Source organism: Lampetra planeri, chromosome 54 (assembly GCF_965212315.1).
Source record: "Lampetra planeri chromosome 54, kcLamPlan1.2.h2, whole genome shotgun sequence".
Classification (NCBI taxonomy): domain Eukaryota; kingdom Metazoa; phylum Chordata; class Hyperoartia; order Petromyzontiformes; family Petromyzontidae; genus Lampetra; species Lampetra planeri.
This window is the reverse complement of record NC_136160.1, coordinates 4,910,106-4,919,295: the sequence shown is the minus strand read 5'-3', so window position 1 is coordinate 4,919,295 and position 9,190 is coordinate 4,910,106.

Below are 9,190 nucleotides of genomic sequence, written 5' to 3'. Positions count from 1 at the left end.
CAACACAAGCTTCCGTCTTCAGGTGGAACCGTCACAGCACGATAGCTGTGTCAAGTAGGAAGGCCAGCGTCTCGATAAGCAGTGACTTCTTGTCTCGTTGTCTGTTAAAAACTCTAACAGATAGGTGGAATTCCTCCCCGTAGAGGTGCATTCATTCTAGATTTGAAGTTTTCGTGACTCCAAGGATTCATATTCTTAAGTTTTTTCGGTAAAGTCACGAAGGTAAAAAATTTAAATTAATAAAAGTTAAATAAAATAAAAATGAAATAAAAATCACGACGGTTCCACCTGAAGACGGAAGCTTGTGTTGCCTCCGAAACGTCGTGATTTTTATTTCATTTTTATTTTCCTTTTATTAATTTTAATTTTTTACCTACGTGACTTTACCGAAAAAACCCAAGAATGTGAACCCTCGACGATTGTCCATCCCTGCGGTTCACAAAGCCAACGTCGGCTCAAGACTCCCGTAAATCACGTGACTTGTCTGTGCCCCCCCCCCCCCCCCACTTAAAACCCCGCCCCCTCTGAAAACAGACGCTGCACCTCCGCTCAGCTCGCTTCCGCGCGCTTCTCCGTTCTCTCTCCGTCTTCCCTCCCCTCTCGTAATCATCATCATCATCACGAACTCATCCACAAGATCTTTGTCGGGTCATTATTTCTAGCCCTCTCCCCACCCCCTCCCTCCTCCTCCTCCCCACCCCTCCCCCCCATCTCTTCCTGCCTGGCGCTCCTTTCTTCCTGCATCTCATCTCGAGCCCAGTGCCCTCCTTTGTCCGCCTTGGAGGCTTCCGCCTCGGCATCGCCGCAACCCTGTACCCGGTCATGTCGCCCCGTTGCACAACTGACTTTCCTCTCGTTCTTCTCTTTTTTTTTACGATCAGTGGAAACAAGAAGATGCTCGGTGTAGTCGGCACTTTGCTTCGTTCATCATTTCGTAATTGTTTTTTTTAATAATAACTTTGCTTTATGTAAACCCCCACCTCTCGCTCACTCTCTCGCTCTCTCGCTCGCTCACTCTCTCACTCGCTCGCTCACTCTCTCGCTCACTCTCTCGCTCGCTCACTCTCTCACTCGCTCGCTCACTCTCTCGCTCACTCTCTCGCTCTCTCGCTCACTCGCTCACTCTCTCGCTCTCTCGCTCACTCGCTCACTCTCTCGCTCTCTCGCTCGCTCACTCTCTCGCTCACTCTCTCGGTCACTCCCTCGCTCACTCTCTCACTCACTCTCTCGCTCACTCTCTCACTCTCTCGCTCACCCTCTCGCTCACTCTCTCGCTCACTCTCTCGCTCACTCTCTCGCTCACTCTCTCGCTCACTCTCTCGCTCACTCTCTCACTCACTCTCTCGCTCTCTCGCTCGCTCACTCTCTCGCTCTCTCTCTCGCTCTCTCTCGTTCTGCACGCAGCCCTTCTCGCAGTCCGACGCCCTCCGACGGGTAGCTCACAACTGCATGATGCAGAGCTCCCCGTCATCTGCCACCGAGCATTTCTAAACACGGGGACTTAAAACGGACCAGTGTGCGCGCGCGAAGCAGAGAAGCGCGCAGAGAGAGACGCACGCGGAGAGACGCACGTGGAGAGAGAGGGAGAGACGCACGTGGAGAGAGACGCACTACCACCACCACCCACCACCCACCACTACGACCACCACCTACCACGACTACCACCACCCACCACTACTGATGAAGTACCGGTAAGTACGCTGGACACCCAGGTTGAGGCACACGTATGTTTATTACAAGTTGTCGGTACAGGACAGCACTAGAGGGGGTAGCGGCCCCCTCACCCGGATAACTGGGGATACACCCTAGCTAATCCTGACCTACTCCCAAGTCCTCCACTAACGGGCTAGGGGAGGCTAACTGGCCCGACACTGGTGAATCGGGCTACGGTCTCCGGAGTCCCAGGGTACTGACCCTGGTTCACGGAACCACGCCTCTGGCTTGATCCTCCGCAGCCCTGACAAGGGCGGCGTCGAGGGGAGTCCAGGGCTTCTAACTAGGAGATCTTCCTTCTTCCTCCTTCGTTCCCAGACTGAGCCACGAGCTCTCTCTGTCCTCCCCTTTTATACCCCCCGTCAGGATCACAACCCCCCAGGCTGCCTGATGCGGACGTCGCTGCGGGCACCCCCCCCGTGTACTCCCGGAGCTCCGCCCACTGTGTTTATTCCCCGTTGGATCCCATGCACCTACAGCCCTCCCGTAACAACCCTACATCACTCCCCCCATTACAGCTCGCAGCCGTCCCGGCTGCAACAATTCCAATAAAGGAACATTTACCCCTCAACCCCGTGTGTGCCTCATTTTTTTTCAACAAAATGCAAATTGAACAACAATAACAAGAACAACAAGAAGAACAAGCACACCCCCGAAGGGAATGTCCGACGCACCCCCCCCCCCCCGTATAAATACGAAATCCGTAAAAGCGCGTATATACAACTAGCCAGGAACTCCCCCAGCACACACAGCACACCCACGACACACAACGCACCCACAACACACACACCCCGCCCACACACACAACACAACACACACAATGTGGCAGGAGCGCACCACCGACGCAGCATACAGTAACCATGACACGTGAAATAAAAAAAAATTTCTTCTTTTTGTATATTATAAGAGTCTGCGCATCTTAGCGCGCGTCCTTGCCGCAGGCCCATCACACGGGGCAACCCCGGACGGCGGACCATCCGGTGGCGGCTGTCCCTTTCGAGATGAGGTCGCGATTGAAGTGGCGCGACCGTCGGCATCACCCGTGTGGGTTGTAGGGCATGAGCCCGTCATTCCCGGTGCACCTGTGGGTGGGACAGCCGGCAACACATCAGGCGAGAGCAGCGACGGACCCTCCGAGTCGGTCGACCCCCCACATGCTTGGCCCCGCGCGTGTGGAGTGGGCCCTCGCACCGCAACAAACGGTTTTAGCCTAGAGGGGTGTACAAACCACCGGCGCCTGCCCCATTTGATTCGAACGCACTGAGGCCTCAAAACCTCGACAACCTCGACGGGGCCCCGCCACGGGCGCACGAGTTTAGAGGAGGTCGCGAGTGGTACCTGGGGACAGTGCAGCCATGCCCTGTCCCCCGGCTTCCACTGCAGCACGTGCGCGCGAGCCAGCCTGAGGCGCTCGTTCGCCTTCTGACGCCTGTCAGAATTTAGCCTCGCAGCATCCCGCGCCTCAGTCAGTTTGTCAAGGTTAAATTTAACGTGTTCATCCAATTTAATTTTACCCAGCGGCGCGGGGATCTGCAGCTGTGCCGAAACAGGTGGGTCGGGTTCGCGGCCATACATAAGAAAGAATGGTGAAAATCCCGTCGCAGCATGGGGAGCCAATCTGTATGCCGCTAGAACCCCTTGAATTTGTAAGTCCCAATCAGTCTGTGAGTCCGAGACTTGCTGCGACAACATAGACGAGATGGTGCGATGCAGACGCTCGACCATCCCGTCCGTTTGCGGGTGATAAGGAGAGGTTCGAATTTTTTTCGTTCCTAGGAGATCACAGACTTGTTTTAGGAGTTTCCCGGAAAAATTTTTACCCTGGTCGGTCAGCAACCGCTCCGGAGCACCTTTGTCCATGACATAACCCTGGACAAAGGCGTCGACGATGGCTGCTGCCGACTGATTTGGCAGGGGCCAGGCCATAGGCCAGCGCGTAAAATATTCGACCCCAGTAAGCAAATATCTGTTTCCCCTGGGGGTGGCGGGGAATGGCCCCAGAATGTCGAGTGCGACCAGTTCATTTACTCGGGAGACCTGGATGGACTGCAAGGGCGGGTTCGACTCCCGTGCCGGTGGTTTGCGCTGCGCACACCGAGGGCACGCTGCCAACAGATCAGTGACATCCCTTGTCATGCCTGGCCAAAAAAAATTCAGCTGGAGCAAGGCGAGAGTTTTCTGGGTCCCCAGGTGGAGGAGGCGCTCATGCGCAGCCCACACCACCTTACCCCGTAATCCCGAAGGGACCACCAGCCGGTGACGGTGGGATTTGCTGTCCCAATGCATGAGCAACCCTGCGTGCATGCCCCAAGCGTCGGCCTCACCCGTCCCCCGCCCCCTCTCCCCGGCGCGACGACGCAACGCGAGGAGGGAGGTATCCTCCATTTGGAGGCGCCCCCATTCATTAACGGGCAACCCAAGCAGGGAATCTTTCCCCTGTTCCGCGATATCAATGGTGACCAATGTTTCGTCATTGGCGGCGGCCGCCAGGACCGGAACCATCATGTCCCCTGCCGGCTTGCAACGCCCAGACCCCAGGAGGCATGCGCATTCGGAGGCGGTTGGCATCCGTGACAGAGCGTCAGCGTTGGTGTGGCGAACGCCCTTACGGTAGGTGGTTTCGAAATCGAAATCCTGGAGGACCTCCAACCATCGGGACAATTGTCCCGATGGCTGTTGAACCTTCAGGGCGTACTGCAGTGCCGCATGATCTGTGCGGACGGTGAAACGCCGACCGTACAGATATGGGCGATACTGTTGGATGAAATAGACAATTGCCAACAGTTCCCTACGGGTGACACAATATCTTTGCTCCGCTGGAGACAACACCCGACTGCCGTACGCAACCACCCGTTCCACGCCGTCAACCACCTGGGAAAGCACACCTCCAATACCCGTGTTGCTCGCGTCGGTGTCGAGCAAAAACGGCCTAGAAAAATCTGGATAAATCAGGGGAGGAGCCTTTACCAGGGCGTCCCGAAGGGAGCAGAAAGCAGCTTCCTCCTCCTGACCCCAGTGGAACCGAACCCCTTTAGATGTTAACGCGTGTAGGGGTTTGGCAATCGTTGCAAAATTAGCGACGAAGCGTCGGTAATATGATGCGAAGCCAATAAAACTCCTGACCTCTCCCACCGAGGTGGGAGTCGGCCAGGAGCTGACACACTGCGTTTTGGCGGGATCGGTAGCAATACCCGAGCGCCCTACGATGTGCCCCAAATAACGCACCGACTCGCGTAACAAATGGCATTTCTGGGGCTTAAATTTCAAATTAGCAGCCCGCATCTTTAGGAAAACCGCCCGCAACCTCTGGAGATGTTCATCAAAAGTTTTACCAAAGACAATAACGTCATCCAAATAAATCAGGCACGATTCCCATTGCAATCCAGCCAAAACCAATTCCATCAATCGCTGGAAAGTTGCCGGCGCTGAGTGTAAGCCCATCGGCAACCGGTTGAATTGGAACAGGCCGTGCGGTGTACGGAAAGCAGTTTTAGGCTTAGAATCATCGTCCAGAGGAAGCTGCCAGAATCCCGAAAGTAAATCTAGTGTGGAGAAGAATCGCGCTCCCGCCAAGGCGTCCAGCGATTCGTCCATCCGTGGGAGCGGGTATGCGTCGGCAACCGAAATTTTATTAAGGCGCCGAAAATCCACGCAAAACCGCAACGAGCCGTCCTGCTTTTTAACCAGGACGATCGGCGCTCCCCAAGGGCTGGTGGAGGGAGAAATGATGTCGGCGGCTAACATGTCATCAACAGCCGATTTGACATGGTCCTTTTCGGCGGGACTTAACCGAAACGGATTTTGGCGAATTGGCGCGCTGTCACCCGTGTCAATATGGTGACGCAGCAGGTGAGTGCAACCCAAATCATATTTATCCCGACTGAAAACGTCGGAAAATTCCCTCAGTAGCGTTCTAAGCTGTTGGCGCTCTGAATTTGTCAGGTCCGTCGATCCCGCACAAAGCGCGTCGAGCCACCCTTCATCGCTGTCCGAATGTGGGAGCATTCGGGAAGCAGTGCCAACATGGTTCGCGACAGGTTCCTCGCAGGGTACCGGCGTCGCGTGAGCGAGCACCGTCCCTTGAGGAACCACCACTGTCTGCGACCCCACATTGAGGACCGCGATGAAAGGGTCCTCGTCCCCTCTTACGACGGTCTGGGCCGGAATCAAATTAGGTGCACTAACCCCGGCCCTAGACGGTCCCAGCAAAACACCCTGATCCCCTACGCCCATAGCGAAGGGCTTACGAAGTTTCAGAGGCACTAGCATTTGAGCTCCCGGCGGCACACTAACTGTTCTGACGACAAACGCCGGTACCGTCGCGAACGCCGTCCGAGCCGCCGCAGGGGAAGGCAGGAAGGCCATGCGTCGCCCTGACGGAAGCTCAATGCATCCTTGGTCGATCAAAATACGAATTGGCATTTTTCCTAAGAAATCCGTCCCCAGCAGGCACGGAACCGCCAGCGAGGAGGAAACGAAAATCGGCCCCGACAATTTGATGTCCCCGATACAAATTTGCGCGCGAATCTGTCCCATGATGCCCAGAGAGCCCCCGTTAGCGGCATAGAATGGGACGTTAACCGGCAGTAAGGGCCGGCTTTGTACAGGCAGAATATTGTAAATTAACTCCGAAATGATTGTCGCCGATGCCCCCGTATCGACCAGGATGCGTACCTCTACCCCGTCAATGTGTCCGACCACGGCCGACGACCCTGACGACGCGGCTACCACGCGATGGGCCAACACGGACCACTGTTTGGGCTCGATTCGAGTCCCCGCAGTGATCCGCGTTGGGCCGTCGCAACGCAACATCGGCCCCCCGTTCGTTGTGGTGCGAGAGTGTGCAACGGGTGGGTGCTTTGGCCAAACATGTGTGGTGCCGCGACTCGCCGGATCATGTTGCTGGAGCTTGGGAGGAGGAGGCCCGGCGTCCCGTCGAGGCGTCGTCCCGCGCTGTCGAGGCGAGCGGCACCCCAAGGCGACGTGGCCCCGAACGCCGCAGTTGAAACACCGCGGACCCCCCGGTGGAGACGATGGACGGTCGAACCGGCTTGAGCCGTCCCGGCCCGCCCGTGCTCCTTGCGCCTGTTGCCGTCGGTGGTCGACGGCGTAGAGCTCCTCCGTCTGAAGGGTGGCTGCAGCCACCGCACGCCCGGCCGATGCCCTGCTGGCTTTCCGCCGCAGGGACAGAAGGTTGGCGTGAAGGAGGCGCGCCGCCTGAAGAGAGGTCATCTCGGCGTCCTCCTGTGCGACGACAGCGATGTCCAGGTCGTCTGCCAGGAGGAGGATCTTCTCCGTGACCATCGCGTCCACGCCGTCGTCGTCCATACGGGGAAAAGCCGTTTTGGCCAGCGCCAGGAGGCTCGTCCTGTATGCCAGGGGCGACTCTTTTTCACCCCGCTTGCGGTCGTAGAACTGCTGTCTGCATTCTGCAGATGGTCCATAGACCCCAGCCAGCAGTTGTAGCGCCCTCGGCAGAGTAGAACGCTTCTCTCTTGGCGCCGATGTGAGGGCGGCGAGCGCGTCGGCGTCGAGGAGCGCCGGCAGCGCGCAGAGGGCTTCGTCGTCCGACCACCTAGCCATTTCTTGGTGGGCGATGAAGCGACGCTGGAAGCCGCCCCAGTCGCCCTCCGCGCCAACAAATTCCTTCAGCGGAGGTAGGCGTTGTTGCAGCGCAGCGTTCGCCTTGGAAGTCTGCAGGCTGCTATCCCCAGGACTCGGCTGTGCGTCGGCGCGAATGGCAGATGGAATCGCCTGTCGCAGCCGTGATGACGTTCCCGCCGCTGGCGATGATGCGGCTGTCCCAGCGAGAGCGGTGTCGGACCCAAGGTTTAGCCCGGCCACGCCCTCTGCAGCTGCCGTGGCGATGGCGGGAAATTCAAAGTTGGAGTCTTCCGAAATGGCGGGAAGGCGCTCCGGTCGTCGACTCCCCTCGCCCCGTGGTGGACCACCAGCCCCCAGCCGCGTGATGTTTTCCAGCGTGGCGGCAGTGGCATACAGCAGCTCCGCCAGCCTCTCGTGAGCCAGCCGTAGCGCGTCTGGCTGCGGCCCCTCTTCATGCCGATGCCCCGGCAGGAACGCGTCAGGCCCCGGCTGTACCATGTCTTGGTGAGCCGTCTCGGGCTCAACGATTTCAGCAGTGTCCTCGTCTGGCACTCTGGCTCGAGCTGTCTGACGTGTATCCATGTTCGTAATACTTCTGACCCCAGATGAAGTACCGGTAAGTACGCTGGACACCCAGGTTGAGGCACACGTATGTTTATTACAAGTTGTCGGTACAGGACAGCACTAGAGGGGGTAGCGGCCCCCTCACCCGGATAACTGGGGATACACCCTAGCTAATCCTGACCTACTCCCAAGTCCTCCACTAACGGGCTAGGGGAGGCTAACTGGCCCGACACTGGTGAATCGGGCTACGGTCTCCGGAGTCCCAGGGTACTGACCCTGGTTCACGGAACCACGCCTCTGGCTTGATCCTCCGCAGCCCTGACAAGGGCGGCGTCGAGGGGAGTCCAGGGCTTCTAACTAGGAGATCTTCCTTCTTCCTCCTTCGTTCCCAGACTGAGCCACGAGCTCTCTCTGTCCTCCCCTTTTATACCCCCCGTCAGGATCACAACCCCCCAGGCTGCCTGATGCGGACGTCGCTGCGGGCACCCCCCCCGTGTACTCCCGGAGCTCCGCCCACTGTGTTTATTCCCCGTTGGATCCCATGCACCTACAGCCCTCCCGTAACAACCCTACACTACCACCAACACGACCCACCACTACCACCACCACCCACCACTACCACCACCACTACTACCACCACCACCACCCATCACTACTACCACCACCACCCACCACTACTACCACCACCACCACCCACCACTACCACCCACCACCACGACCCACCACTACCACCACCACCACCACCCACCACTACCACCACCACTACTACCACCACCACCACCCACCACTACCACCCAGCACCACGACCCACCACTACCACCACCACCCACCACCACCACTGCTACCACCACCACCACCCACCACCACTACCCCTGTTAAATGGCTTCGATGATTGACGACGTTTCGATATTCGTCATCGCCGCACCTTTCAGGAACGCATCCCCGACGTACACCTTGGAACACCGCCCCCCCCCCCACTGGCTCCGTCAGTGCACCTTGGTACACGAACCCCCCCCCCCCCCCACTGGCTCCGTCAGTGCACCTTGGTACACGAACCCCCCCCCCCCCACTGGCTCCGTCAGTGCACCTTGGTACACGAACCCCCCCCCCCCACTGGCTCCGTCAGTGCACCTTGGTACACGAACCCCCCCCCCCCCACTGGCTCCGTCAGTGCACCTTGGTACACGAACCCCCCCCCCCCCCACTGGCTCCGTCAGTGCACCTTGGTACACGAACCCCCCCCCCCCCCCACTGGCTCCGTCAGTGCACCTTGGTACACGAACCCCCCCCCCCCCCCACTGGCTCCGTC